We start from the raw sequence: 16,007 nt of genomic DNA on the forward strand, positions 1-16,007 counted from the left end.
AAAAAAATATATAATCTCCTTTTTCCACACATGAAATCATATTTTCGACTTTTTTTATAATCCGTTAATTTAAATAACCAATTTTGTTTATTTGCGATGTTGCAATATTTTGTTCAAATATTCGGATAATCCAACAAATTTTCTTTTATGTGGAAAATTTTATTAATTAATGATGCGTTAAAAATACTCGCGCATCAGCTGTTATCTGTCAATTTTCCATGTGATTGTTCTTACCCTGAGTCAATTGCTGCTATTACTGAATTTTTTTAAATATAATATGATTGATAATTATCATTCATCACGTGGCAGGGCGCGACGTGACGTTTACGTAACGCAAATTGAAAGCATCGCGAACGAGTTTGTGACGACAATGACGATAATAATAACGATAGCAACGGGATATTTAATTATTGCCCGTTAATTATGTAATTTCTAGTCAATCGAAACCGTTAATTAGTTCTCTTTTTTTTCTCCGCTTGCTATTTTTGTCGTTTTTCTCGATTCTTTTGCAATTAAATTACGTAAGTGTATGCATTGCTCCTAATTAGAATTAATAGAACACGAAGCGTGTTATGTGAGCGCAACATGCGCACAAACATGATATGGAAAGGCACTAAATAACTGAATAGTGCTTAAAGTTAATCGAGAAAATCAAATAAATGTGAAGGACAACGAGATCGTTGTAAGAATCAGCTGTTTTTAGAAATTTTGTTTTACCGCGAAAAAAATGGTACGTACAGCCGACACAGTTTTTTCTACGCGTGCGTCTCCGGGGAAAAGCGCGAACCGTGAAATTATGCAGTGGAATTGATCGGTTTTTTTAGACGACCGAACGGGTACGGATTACAATTTCAAAATTGTCGTTAAAATGCATGAGCTCTCGCGACGACGACGACGACGACGAGGATGGCGCGAGAGCAGTGGAAAGAAAGGTAAAGATCCTGACGTAATCGCGAATCTACGAAATAATGATGTTTACAAAAATGATAGAAACGACGAAATGATTTCGTTCTGTACATATACGTTTCAGGATGTCTAGAAAAATCGGGAAATTTTCATGGAATTTTATTAGGACTCGGGAAATTTTTTTAAAAAAATTCTTTCTTTGATAATTTTCCTCTTATATTGTAAACAATAAATAATTTATAAGTTTAAAATATATTTTAAATATATATCTATCTCTGTTTATAGATATTCAATGTCTTAATAAAAATAAATAAATAATCGAATACACAGTACATATTCTTTATTTTAATTTTTAGTAATTTTATAAAAAATGAAAAAAGTTATGCAACATTAAAAATTTATATCCTAACGAAAACTATTTAGTTTTTTTTTTCAGTACATATATAAATCTAGCACACGCAGCTTAAGTGGCCTTGTGTGTTTTTTTTCTTCGTGTAAAGCATTAGAAAATGTGTCCAATGAAAAAACTTATTTTAGGAAATTGCATCAAAAAATCTTTAAATATTCTCGTTATCGAAATTTATATCTGCGAGATCAGGGAATTCTTTTTTTTTTTTACAAGATTTAAGTAGACACCATGCATTTATTTTATCAGCGTGTTTATCAGCCTGCAAAGTTAATAACACTGGAGACAATATTTTCGTCTCACGTTTTGATTACGAAGCATCGATAATCATGTTTGCTCGTACAATTTATAATAAAATCGACGATCTAAGAAAAAGAAAAAAAGAAAAAAACAAATCAGATGCGACTTGTTTTTAATCGAAATGTTATTCGAAATGCAAACGCGGATTATCAAAGTCGAAAGATCGAGGCGAAGATTTACGAACAGGTCAAAATTTAAATAGTAGCCGTCCTTCGTTCGCTCTTTAGCCGCCTTGTAACCATAAGCGGCTCGAATTCTTGCCGATCGATTTCTTCTCTATCGTCGACTGCGTAGTTGCGTGTACGATAGTCGGGTCGCGATTATCGAGTTTTTTTTTTTTCCTCGACTGAAAAATACAACGCTTGTCGACATAATCATTGACGAAATCAAACACACGGCTGTCGATCATGAAATTGTATTAATATATTCATTCATGAATATCCAGCTCTGATAAGGCCAATACTTTTCGTAATTTCGCGTTAAATACTTTTTCGCTCACACACGTACGTTCATTTATTTATTAAAGGCGTGATTTACACGCCTTTAATAAATAAATGAAACTAATTTACGAATTAGTTAATTCGTGGCGAAAATTAATAGCAAAATTAAAATGATTGGAATAAAATAAAAACATAATTCATAGCCAAAATTAAAGTAATTAAAATGAAATAAAAAAACATAATTAATAGCAAAAATTTCGTGTTTACAGGATAACCTCATGGAACATCATTCATCCTTGGCTATGACGCAACATTTCTGCGGGTGAGTTTCTTGTACTAATCTTTATATAATTCTTTTCGTTTTGTTTTTAATTTTTTGTTGTTGTTTTAATTAAAATGATCGCGGAAGTAAATTTCAGGAAATTCTGTCTATTCAGAAATATTGATAAATTATGAAACTCTCTTTTTTCTTTTTGCGTACAATGTGTTTGCTTTGGAAAAATACACAACCTTCTTCAAAACTGATTGAGCAATCGAGAGAGAGAGAGAGATCTTCCTTATCATTATTTAAAGATCAATCGCTCTCCATTAAAATGTAATTAAAGTTACAGCGTGAGGGGAAGATTACATGTATTTTTACATTTTTACATGTTCCATATCATCGTGCAAAGAGCGCAAAAATAATGACGCGGGGAAAGAGTTTCATTCGAGTTACACAATAATTGCCACGCTACAAAAGTTCTCGTTACGTAATTACGTCGCCAAATTGAACGGAAAACGAGAGCTGTAAATAACAGCTCGGGAAAACTCACTCTTTCACTCTCTCTCTCTCTCTCTCTCTCTCTCTCTCTCTCTCTCTCTCACACACTATCTCGATACTCGTCGACGTATCATTTGCCGATATACATAACAATAACAGCGCGATGTGTAAATAATACCCGCGCAATTATCGTCGCCACGTGTAATGCCGTGTGCCACGTGCGACGGTTACACGAGGCACACGAGATCACGTTGCTGCGACGCATTGATATCGATCGGGGGTGGGAAGGGGAGAGGAGGGGGAGCGGAAGGGGGCGAGATATTCTGGAAGGAGGAGTGGTTTTTTTATTTTCGCTGGAAAGAGAAAGATGAGCCTGAGAAACCGAGATGCAACAAGCGGCGGCGTCAGCTTCTCGCCGCAAATAGACGATGCAAATTTTTTTTTTTGTTTCGCACGCCGTTAGAAAACCGCGCGACGCAAATGATCTTATAAGCTAATCGCCGCGATAGCGTCGCACGCGCGTGACGTCATAACATGGTCGAGATAACGTCGAGATTAATGCGCGCGCGATCCGTTCACGAGGATAAAAGCCTGGTATTTGTTTTTCGGCCCCGCGCCGCGCAAATCGTATCGATGTGGGATCGCGAATGGCTAAAGGCGCGCTCTCACTCGGCGATTTCGGCTATCGATGTCGCGTATCTTTGTCGCTTTTCAATTCACGTTGACGTGACGACCTGTCGAGTATCGGCGCGCTTGAGAAGGCGTCGCTTTCGATCGTATATCGATGCAGGCGTGTGTCCCCCTATTTATACTCCGAGAGCTTAAGCGTTGAAATTTCCCTCTGACGAAATTGCGCGAAAGAACGTGAGCGTGTGGCAGGGGCCCTAAAGACTGCCCGCGGCGAGACGAGACGCAACCCACCGTAGTTGTCGGCATCTATTTTGTATCCCGAATACTCGGGGTCCAATTCGCATTTTCTCTCTCTCTCCCCTTTTCTCTTCCTTCCCCCCAGTTCCTCTCATCAGACGGAGAAAAACGTTTCTGCGAACGAATCTTCTCGCTGCTCGAGGCTGCTAGATATTTTCTCTCATTCCTCTCTCGCGCTCTTTATATTTAATTTACGATGAACGATTTTGATGTATCCGTCGAAGAATTTTCCTGAAAGAATTTTGAATCATCGTGGATGGGATTTATAAATAGAAGGTGAAAATGTGAAATTTTTTTCTCGCTTAAAAGGTGCTATACTCATTTGAAACCTCCACATTTTTTCTAGATTTTTTTTTTGCAACGACTCGATAAAAATTTAAAATTTTTTTGCAATATTAATACAATATTATCAAATTATTATTACTATTATTATAACTATTATACTTGAATAAAAATTTTCTACTTAAACAAACAAGTTTTTTAAAGATTATGCAAATATTTGCAGAACTCCTCCGTGTGCATGAAAATATTCGTTTATCATATTTAGAATAAAAAATACAAATTTTTTTAAATTAGACAAATTAATAGTTACTTGACGTGTTAAAAAAAAGTTTCGTCTGTTTTGAAAAAAAAATCCATCTTTTTATACATACATCTTATATACATATAGATGACACCGTGCATGAAAATATAAATCTGCAAATATTCGCATAACTTTAAATAAAATTTTTTTCAGCTGAATATTATTTAATTTAAGTAATTAATAATATTGTAAAAAGTTTTAATAATATTGTGTCAATATTGTAAAAAGATAAAAAGTTTTAATCAAGTCGTTGCGCTGCAGGAAAATCTAGGAAATGTATTTACTTTTCATAATTTCAAATAGAAGATATGAAGTAAACAATTCTGGTCCCGATTATTTCCCTATCGTCCATCGACAAACCGATGAATAATTCGAACCGCTCGTCCCGTACTTCTAGCCGATCGACCGATCGACCGTCGGCGTTCCCGCCAAGTTCTTCTTTCGCGAAACGACTTCGGCCTCCTTCCTTCGGCCATTGCAACGCGATGATTAAAATATCGCAAGCGCGGCGAAGGAATAGGGGCCGTGGGAGAAAAGCGGTAAAACGCGGCGTCGATAGCACGCGAAAACCTTTTGCTCCAAGTTCGTCGACCGCCGGCGATGCACTCACAATCAGCGCGATCGCGCGCGATCTTTCTCCCCCTCCCCTCCTCCTTATCCTCTCTCTCCCCTCCCCTCCCCGTTACGATTCCCTCGTTATCTGGGGTAAATCGCCAAGATTGTTTTCTTGTTTTTTCGCGTGCGATTTAAAGCCCGCGTAGACAAATGTACTTACATAAAATGATGACGTTCGAAAAGTTGTATCTGTCATCATATACAGGGTATCCTAGACCACCCGTACACTCCTTTTCTTTCAAAAATGAAGCATTTTAGAGAAAAACGTTTTGAACAAAAGTTGTATGGTTTTGAGGGGAACATAAGATGGTGTCATTGGTTTGATCTTGGATGGCATCGTTAAGGTCAAGTCAAAGACACCTTTAATTTCTTAAATGGAATCCCCTATTTTTTATTACATATTCTTATAGCTTATGTCGAGAGCTTTCCAAAACACTATGATAGAGTATTTTTTCATTAAGAATTTTTTGAGTTATTTTGTATCTTAATCTGACATATTTTAGTATAAAATATAAAATATCTTGAAAATTATTTAGTGTTTAATAATTGTATCGTAATACTTTTATGTACAGAATAATAAGATGCATCAAATGGTGTAAAGGAAAAATAAATAATTGTTATAAAAAAAATATATTGCAAATTATTGCATACTTTTTTTTAAAAACAATTATTTTCTGCACACCAATTTGATTCATCTTATTATTTTATACATAAAAATATTACGATACAATTACCGAACACTAAATAATTTTCGAGATATTTTATATTTTATACTAAAATATGTCAGATTAAGATATAAAATAACTCAAAAAATTCTTAATGAATAAATACTTTGTTATAGTGTTTTGGAAAGCTCTCGACATAAGCTATAATAATATGCAATAAAAAATAGGGGATTCCATTTAAGAAATTAAAGGTGTCCTTGATTTGATCTTAACGATGCTATCCAAGATCAAATCAATGACACCATCTTATGTTCCCCTCAAAACCATACAATTTTTGTTCAAAACGTTTTTCTCGAAAATGCTTAGTTTTTGAAAGAAAAGAGGTGTATTAGGGTGGTTTAGGACACCTTGTATTCTGCGAAATTATTATTTTTTTTTTTCGCGTCGGTAATACTTTGTTTATAGGTAAATGGAGGCTGTTATGGCGTAAGATCGTGTCGCATACGTTCTCGTTCGCGTCGGCGACTTTGTTTACAAGTAACGCCGCGACAAATTGACGTGGTATCAGTCGTTTATCTCGCGCGCCAATAGGCAGACGTCGGTGGTCGCGGTCGCGTTTGAGGATATTTTGTTTAAAAATAAATATTGTCGACCCCGGGATTAATTCTGCGATCAGGCACGACGGGCCGCTTATAAAATAGACACGTGACGCAAATGAGGCGTTCGCGAGAAGGGTTCGCAATAGGTCACGGGCTTCACGTGGGGTGTAAATTATTAATAATAAAAATTGATTGCCCCGAACGAGATAGCTCGTTCCAGCCAATCTTCGCGAATGACATAATCGAATCCTCGAAATGCTAATCGAACGTCATTGCTGGACGATCCGCTCGATGACGCGGGATTTTATGTCGCAGCTGACCGGAAATTATGTATATCTAATAATGCAATGCGAAATTGTATCTCCTTAATTATTTAGCGATCTGTCAAATTAGGTATCTCTGAAAATCACGTGGAACGCAGGACAAAATTCAATTAGGATGACTTATAAAATATTTAAATCCACGATGAGTGAGAGAGAGAGAGAGAGAGAGAGAGAGAGAGAGAGAGAGAGATGGATAGTTTTATTTTTATTTTCTTTATGTCATGCGTATAAAATTTTTTTTAAATTGACAATTTTTTTTTATAAATTTCAAAAATTCTTTTCTTCTATCTATTATATATAAATTAATATGCAAGTGAAAAAAGGAATTCATTAAATAAAAAATTTCTTACAAAATTTTTGGTTTTCTTTGGCAGAAGAAAAAAATTGGATATTATATTTTTACGTCAAAAAAGGGCGTCGTCGATCGCGGAAGAAATTTTTAAGGCGACAACGCGCTGGCAGCAAAAGTCGATGCATTCTTTCTCTATTATTATGGCTCTACAATTCGCGCGCGAAATAAATTCTTACGTCGATACTTTGCATTTGATATATCGCGGTCATAACTGAAATCGCGCCACTTCTATATATCTTTGCCACACTTCTCTGTCGCGTAACAAAAGTTCCACCGCAATCCACTTCCCGCTTCGCGGTATATTTACATCACACAAGCATATCCGGGAAACTGTAACGCGCGTGTGCTGTGCGTTTACTTGAGATATAATTTTACATTTATTTATTTATTTATATATACATAAATAAATTATATTATTTATTTATTTATCTATTCATTAAAAGAAGGTATAATTTTATCCTGTTCAATAATAAATAAATAAATAAATTAATTAATTAATAATTTATTTATAAATAAATAATTTCGTACCCGTTACACACGTTCGCTTCATTCCTTCGCGTCAAGTGTAACTTTAATTTTCACTCATCTAAGGCGTTCCTCCAATGTTGACGACGAAGAGGAAGAATGGATCTTTTTCGCGGCTGACGCACGCTGGTCTCTCGCACGCGTTAAAAACGAATATTAAATCCTCGTATCGTCGCCTTCGCAAAGTTCGCCTCGAACGAATACGAGCCAAGGCTAAAGCAATATAACGGCAACGCACGCCGATGCGGCGCGGCGTCCCGATGACAGCTATGATTTGTCCCTCCTCCTGGTAGCCTCAAGAGTTTTCGTATACGAGTTGACGATGATCTTCGCGCTGACCCCCGCTACCCGCTTATTACTTCAAATAGCGACGGCGTATCGCGCTGCTTTTACCTTATTATGTACCGCTCGGATAAAGGGTACTTTGTGTGCGCCTCGTGTGCGTGCACTTGTAATTTATTACTCACGATTCTTAAGTGTTGTACAGTTATGGAGAGAGGAGGAAGGGATTTACATGTCGAATTTTTCGAAATAAAAATTTATTCCCTCCAGAGAAGGAAAATACACGAAAATGTACGATTTATTTACACAAGGAACGATAAATTGGAAAGTAGGCTTTCGCGCGGCGTGTTTGTTGAATATCTCGATCTGCACTCGTCCCCATGTGCGCATCGCAACACGTTTTTAATAAACGACTGAGAAACGGATTATCATCACCGTTATAACCATCCTGATAACGGAGCACTCGTTCTCTCGCGGCGCGACGATTGCTTTTTTTTTTATCCGCTGCTTCCTCGGCTCGAGAAACTGACGCGTCCTCCCATGCTCTCTCGCCTCTTTTAATTGGCCGTGCTCTTTGGAAAATTTCTTCAGGCGGAAATTAATTTTTCTTCCGCGTGAGATAGATATTTGACGCAGGGCGAGCATTTCCTACGCCGTTGCATTTTTTTTTCTTCCCGGAGCTTCTCGGAGATGCAATTCAGGATGCACGTGTCATATGTCAAAACATTGACAGCACGAAAATAGATTGTTCTACTATTTTTTTCGAACATCTGTTGCAAAACCTCAGCACAATTTTCTTAACGATTTGAAAATTATTTATAAATAAGTTTAAAGTTGGTGTTGATTCTTATGGAAAATTGTGTAGTACTTATTGACAAATTTGACAAGGAAAAAGCATTGCCAACGAAATTTTAATTTAATTAAATAAAATTTAATAAAAATTTTCACATTAATATTTATTAAAGAAATTCTAATAAGTATTTGTGCAAAACTTGATTTAGATCTACTTACTTGTTTAAAAGTTATTTAAAAATTGTAGAAAAATATTTCTCTCTCTCTCTTTCAGCAAATTACTCGTTTTCTTTGTTTCTTGCAGTTGATTTCGGGAGATATTCTCGATCAAAATTTTTGTCATAAATTAGGGAAAATATTAATTACGATTATTTTCTCTTATTAAGACATTAAAAATTATATTATTTTGTGATACGTTAATTCTTTTTGTAATCCATTTATTTATTTATTTGATTTTCCAAACAATATAAATGTAACAATATAAATAAATAAATAAAAATAAATGAAATGTATATATAAAAGAAATATATATATATATATATATTTTTTTTTTAATTTTGACAGTTTTTTGCTGTTATTGTCAAACAAAAAAATATTAATATTATGAAAGTATGGAGATGATTCGAGGAGAAAAATGGCATCTCTTAAGATTTCTTGAAACCTTTAGAAAATGCAGGGCAACTAGAGAGTAGAATCCATTTTTTTTGTGACACAGATGTGATTTAAAAAAGAGATATTTCACGATAATCTCGGAAACGAATCAGCTAAATATCGCTTGCGAAATTCTCGATGAAGTGTCACTTTTCAGGTCAGTAGAAGGATCGGCGCGCATCGTCGTATCCTCGGACACTGTCGTATGAAACACAACGAGCGACTTTCGAAGAGTGTACGATCTGTTCTCTGTTATTTCGATTCGAATGTACGCGAGCGAAGAGAGAAAGTCACGTATCGAAGCGTGCGATTCCACGGGACACTCGATTAGTCCTCTCGATATAGCCGATTTTGTCCGATTTTATCGATGCCTTATTTATATCCTACACTCGATCGCCGTTTGATAGGAACAGGCAATTAATTTTATCGTGTATATATGATATCAGGACATCTAAAGAGAAAACTTTACATCGCCCAGAACGGATATACTCGCTGATTGAGTCATGTTTTTTTCGAAATTACAACATAATTACAATTTTATGATTTTATTGTTTTAAGGATGTTTGGCTGTGCATTAGCAAAAAGCTATATATCAAAATTGAAAAAAAAACATTTTTCACGTTTATATTTGAAAAATCAAATTAATAAATCTGGATTATAAAAAAAATTAAAGTATTATAAAAATACAAAAAGAAACGAGTAATTTACTTAAAAAGAGAAAAAAAGGGATAATATTTTTCTACAATTTGTAGTAAATAACTTTTAAACGAGTAAGTGGAACTAAATCAAATCTTGCACAAATATTTATTAGAATTTTTTTAATAAAGGTAAAAATTTTTATTTTGTTAGCTATGTTTTTTTTCCTTGTCAAATTTGTCAATAAGCGTATAATACGCGTCAATAAGATTTAATATGCGATTTTTCATAAGAGAATCATTTAAATAATTTCCAAACCGTTAAGAGAATTGCTCAAGTTTTGCTCAGATATTTAAAAAAAAAAATAATAAAACAGTCTACGAAATTTTATTTTTATCAATATTTTGACATATGACACATACATCCTTCATTCTTTCTCTTGATTATGCTTGCGTGTTCTATAAAAATGTTATTATTAAATTATATAATAATTTAATTATTTAAAAATTGAAAACATTTGTATATATAGTTATAAATAAGTTATTAATAATAATCGTTTTCGTAATAAAATATTTTAAATGACATTAGGTCGCGAGTTTTTTAGATTTTGGAAATTGTATTTTGTTAAAACGAACCGACATACGACATTGACATTTATATACTCGTATTATGAATACAATCATTGTCAATGTCCGCTCTTGTCAAATGTTTATAAAAGGAGATAAATGGTGGATAAATTTTATCTTCGCTTAAATTGTCCTACGACGCGGTATAACGCATTTTTTTTTTTTTAATTCCACAATAAAACGCTAACTTCGAGAGGTCGAATTGAGCGTCGCGGCCATGATCGAGAATGATTTATGACTCAAGCGAGCAAGTATCGTTTTTCCAGGGCGCTGTTTTCTGGATCGAAGGCCGCTATTCGCGAAAAAAAGATGTCAAAATAAAATAAAAAAAAAAAAGACAAAAGAACCGCGTCCGTTATTTGAGAGAGGCGCGGGAGGGAGGCGAGTTCGATTTACGATCCAATAACCGTTCGATTTATTATTATCGGAAATTATTTGTGATAACGGAGTCCAGACTTTACGCCGTGGATACGTGACTGAGCACCGTTTGTGCGATCGGAGTAGGGGAGGGAGGAGAGCGAAAAAAAAAAAGTAGAACGACGAGTTTCCTTCGGGCAATGATAGCGGAGGAGAGAGGAGTGGGATGGAAAGGAGGAGAGAAAGAGAAAGAGAGAGAGAGAGGGAGGTTGGGAGGGGGGCTACTCGAGCGAACAGTTAGCCGACCGTGATGCTGCTCCAGCTCCTTCGATCGGAGGGCGGAGGGGGCGGCGGCGGCGGGGGCTCCATTTTCGACCGCTCGAGACCGGTCGAGAGTTCGAGATCTCGTTTTCTCTTCATCGGCCCCGACGCTCTTTGGCCCCTGATATGTATTTTTCTAGCTCGCGAATGATCGCGTAGACGGGCGCGAGTTGTGAAATAACGAATTAAAGAGAAAAAGAAAGAAGGAGCTTTATCGAGATTCGGACGAATGTAAAGCGACGCACGAATTGCTGAAGATTGTTTACGAGGCGATATTTCGTAATATTATACACATGTATCTCGTATCTCTACGTGAGAATGGAAAATAATTTTTTTTTTTTATCTGACCCCCGTAGCACGTTTGATTAAAATTGAGCAATCGTCGTGCAAGAGTAAAAAAAAAAAGAAAAAGAAAAACAGATGGAAGAGAGGGGATTTCATCTATCGACCCCTTCTTCGCGAGATCGGTGCGAGGTTGCAGAGGTTGAGCACCTCGCGATCACGCCGTCGAAAGAAAAGTAGGATGGCTCTAACAAAACAGTTAGATGGCCCTGATGCTAGCAAATTACCGATAGTCGACGTTTCTACATTCGCATTCGCCGCGACACTTCCTTTTCAGATCATTTCAAATAGCATTTCGCGATATCGATTTTCGCAGGAGGACGCATGCGAGAGAACGGAATTTTTTAAGAGTCGCTCTTGGCGTATCTAAATTGATGTCGCACATGTCAATCTTTTTTTCACTTGTAACCTGCGTTTCTTATTCTTATTTGTATGCTTAAATTTATTCGTTTATGGAATTTGGTATTCCTGTAGATTATGTTAAATAGGAAAAAAAAAAAAAAAATTAGAATCGTTACCGAATCTTTTGATAAAAAAAATTAGAATCATATTCGAATCTTTTGATACAATAATTTTATGGCATCAATTTTGAGGACATATTACTTTTTTGTATTTTTCCCACGGCGCCCGCAGCTTTGGAAAAAAATTCATAGATCGTTCTTAAAACACGTGGGCGCCGCTTGTCTGATCTCGCAGCTTTTCCACGCTTCGAACGCTACTCGAGCGCGACCGAGAAATCGGGATCCTCGTTTCCTCCAGGCTCGTCGATCTTTGGCCTCTGCTCGCTGCTCCGCCTTCGCTTCTCGTGCAACTCGGAGGAGCGGTCCTGATGCACGGCCTCAGATAGAGTTTCTAGGATACGGCGTGAAACTCGCCGAGACAGCGCTGTCTTGTAACAGCCAGGCAACATTCTAGTAATCGTGACGAACGATAATGTGCATGAAATAATTTGCGATTTATTCTCCATTGAAAAATGATCCGTTACTTTCTCTCTGCATCAAAGTCCACGGACATTTTGTCATAAAAGTTATGCTGAAAGGATATTTTTCTTTCCTTTTTTTTTTTTTTTCCACTTTGACATTTCCTACACATGTGCTCGACCACGTGTCACGACTCGTCTCGTTGCCGACATATTCCCAGGACCCTCAAAGCTCCGGCGTCTACGAATTCCACGTTCCGCGAAGGGAGCGATTCCGGGAAGAGAGTTCCAAATTAGACGCCGGTCCATTATATCGCGCACGATATCTTCGTTAAGTGGGTGGACGGCGGGTGTCTTTACGAGAGCAACTCTCCGTTGAAAAAGCGCGTGGTGGAAATTCAGACGTCAAGAAATAAGATCCATTTGCCTCGAGATCGAGTCTGCTCGCGGCGAGAAAATTTGCCTTCCAACCTGTTTGATCGTCTCTTATGTCATCGCTCTCACAAGTCTCAGCGGCCTCAGTGGCCTGAATCGGTGACGTTCGAATTAACACGCGAAGGGTTCGAGATAACAACAAGCTCGTGAGATCGCGATTCGACTCGCTCGAAGATACATTTGCATATTCTTTTTTCTTTACAGTATCTTGATATCTTGATTCCCTAGAATGTCCTAGAATTGCGATTGTGCTCCGTTTTTTTTATATCAAACCTTCTTAAGGGTGTCCACTTCCTGAAAAACCATAAAAACTGTTTTATTAATTTTTTTTTTAAGTTGCTCCGTTTTTTTACATCATACCTTCTTAAGGGTGTTTATGTCCCAGAAAACCATAAAAACTGTTTTATTAATTTTTTTGTTTTCAAATTGCGATTGTGCTCCATTTTTTTTTTTTTACATCCAACCTTCTTAAGGGTGTCTACTTCCTGGAAAAACGTAGAAACTGATTTATTAATTTTTTTTTTTTTAAATTCTTTAATAATTTTATTCTCATATCACAAGCAGTCAGCTGTCAATTGAGAGAATTATGTATTTAAAATATATTATAAATATATCTATATCTCTCTCTGTTTATATGTATCCAATACGGAGTGCACAATCTTTATTTATTGTACTTTTAGTCATTAGAAAACGCGTATAATAGAGAAACTCAATTTAGGAAGTTGCACCAAAAAAAGCTTTTTTTTAAACATTTTCTTCACCTGGTGCTCTTGAGCAAAAATATACCTTGGAAGAGATCAGGAAATTTTTCCGGAATTTTTTTTTTTTTATAGAATTTGAATAGACACCCTTGTTCCTTTCCCTACAAACTTTTTGCCCACTAATGGCGGAGTCACGCGCGATTAATGTCGCGTCCGATTTCTCGAGAGGTTTCTCACGGGACTTCTCGCGGGATGATTTTGCCGAGCGGTCCTCGATACCTGAAGCCACCAGCGGCGGGAGGGGGTTGGGGGCAGGGGTCGAATCGAGTCTCTCGCGGAGGGGGGGGGGACGGCGCGAAGAGAAAATGGTAGCTTTGCGTGGTGAATAGCAGTTCCGTCGGGGGATCACGGACTTTCAAACGGAAGCCCGGCACGCGGGAAAGGCAGGATGAACGGAACGCGCGCCAGAGGAGAGGGCCAGGCCCCGAACAACAACCCCAGGCCCTATTGATTTTGGAGAACCTTTCCCGGCGAGCGAGAGACCCGTCGGCTTACTACATACACCATACATCGTCCGTAATTCCGAGTCCCTCCCCTTCGTCAAGTTCTCGAGAAGGGTCACCCCGTAATTTGAATATACGTCACCCTTCGGTGCCCGGCACCCTTCCCTTCCCTTCCCTTCCCTTCCCTTCCCTTCTCTTCCCGAGCGATCGCCGCGCGTTCGGCGTATTTCGTTCTCGCACTCGGACGAGATGCATTTCGTATATTATTGCATGGGAAATATAGGTCTTTGTCCGAAGGGTGTTACAAGATTGGAAAATTTCAAAGAAACATTATTCTCATGCGCCTCGTTACACTTTGGATATTTTGATCCGCGCACATCGATCTTTATAATATCCAGGATTGATGATTATAAATAATAAAAGTAACTAATTTATTAATTTAAGTTAAAAGTTAATACGCTTAAAATTAACTAAATTAAGTTGAAAGTTATTAATTTTTTCAACTTTTTTTTTTTTTTTAAGTTGAAAGGTAAATAACCTTTAACTTAACTTAGTTAATTTTAAGCGTATTAACTTTTAATTTAAATTAATTAAATTAGTTATTTTTACATGCATTAACTTATTAACTTTTTTGTTTATACAAATTAAAATAATTTGTCTGTATTAAAGTCTATATTAATGTTATAAAATGATTAGTGGTAATGCAAATATTTCATTTGTCAACAAGTTTGTCGAATTTGTCGACTCGCAATTGGATAGAGAATTAATTTTTAACTTTAATAACATAATAATTTTTATACATAACTTTAATTGAATTAATTTTTGCCTAAGTAAATTATAAAGTAAACTTTAAGTTAATTTTTGGGCCATTGATTTTAAACCTACCTCAATTAAAAAAAAAAAAATCAAGTTACCAAACTCTGATAATACTCTGGTAATATCGCTAAAACAATTTCGCTCTTTCAACATCGCAAACTGTAGCGTATACTTGGACGATATGAACACAAGATATCGCGAATTCAGCCTTTTTTTTTTTCTTATACATCGCGGAATAACAAGTCGCGCGAACGGAAGTGGTCGTGGTATCGGAGTGATAAAACGTACACGACGTCGATTTGTAAAATTTTCGCGACAAGGCGAAAGATACATAGCCGTCCTCGTCATCGGACGATTGATATTATTTGCGTCCGTCGGCGCGCCTTTCCTTTGTTCGTGCGGCCTCGTCTCTCGATAGTTGGTTTACGCAATTAAGGCGCTTAAAATAAAATTTATCTCGAATTTCCTCGATGGAAGGAGCCACCGAGGGTCTTATCGGCGAACGGCGAACGCGCGATTTTTATCGCGAAAAAAACGCGCGCCGGCGTCGTGAATTTTCCCGGCGAGCGCAGGGAAAATTGAAGCGTCGACGCTGGTGGAGGGCGGCGATAAAACGGGGGGGAGGGGAAAACGAAGCCGGCCGCGCACCGGCGGTAATCCGTGCTTATCGATCGGCGACTCGGTTGCCAACTTGGCAGTGGCAAACTCCCGGAATTACGAATGAAATGCTCCACATAGCGACGCGGTTCGGCGGAATCGAATCAGCTTTCATGCCTTCGCGATGCGAGGGAGGATGCGTCGAATTCCGCCTCGCCCCCTTGCCCTCCGTCCCCCTCCCCTCCCCCGCCCCGCTCCCTCATCGCGCGCGACGCGGACGCTTTTCCGCGGTTCGACGACGGAGACGCACGCGCGCGCGCGCGCGCGCGACTCTTTATCCAACGCATCCGCGAAGAACGCTCTTTCAGCGGGCTTTTCCGAAATCCTTGCATTAGTCACATTGTGACGAAGGGATTGAAATAAGCGAACGAATAATTTGCGTGTCGTCTCCCTCTTTCTCCTCCTCTCTTTCTCTTTTTTTTTTTTCCACCTCTCCCCTTTGTCGATTGAAAAGGGGTACAAAACTTGCACGTCAAAGGGATAAGGGTTCGGCTGGAACAGGGTCGGACTTTTCCCCCCCTCCCCTCCTCTCTCCGCTCCGCTGTTGTTCGAGTTTTTGGCTAAATCG

The 16,007-nt window shown here is 37.6% G+C and overlaps 1 protein-coding gene across 3 annotated transcripts in view; it reads left to right on the forward strand.

Annotated features, from left to right (window-relative positions):
- Positions 1–16,007, forward strand: part of LOC126855124 (inositol-pentakisphosphate 2-kinase) — a 102,762-nt gene that overhangs the window by 36,057 nt on the left and 50,698 nt on the right. For all 3 annotated transcript variants that reach the window (XM_050602516.1, XM_050602518.1, XM_050602517.1), the window contains exon 2: positions 2,322–2,374. The gene's annotated coding sequence lies outside the window, so the exon portion shown is untranslated. The remainder of the gene's footprint in view (positions 1–2,321; positions 2,375–16,007) is intronic.

The sequence above is a fragment of the Cataglyphis hispanica genome, chromosome 15 (genome assembly GCF_021464435.1).
Source record: "Cataglyphis hispanica isolate Lineage 1 chromosome 15, ULB_Chis1_1.0, whole genome shotgun sequence".
In the NCBI taxonomy this organism is placed as follows: domain Eukaryota; kingdom Metazoa; phylum Arthropoda; class Insecta; order Hymenoptera; family Formicidae; genus Cataglyphis; species Cataglyphis hispanica.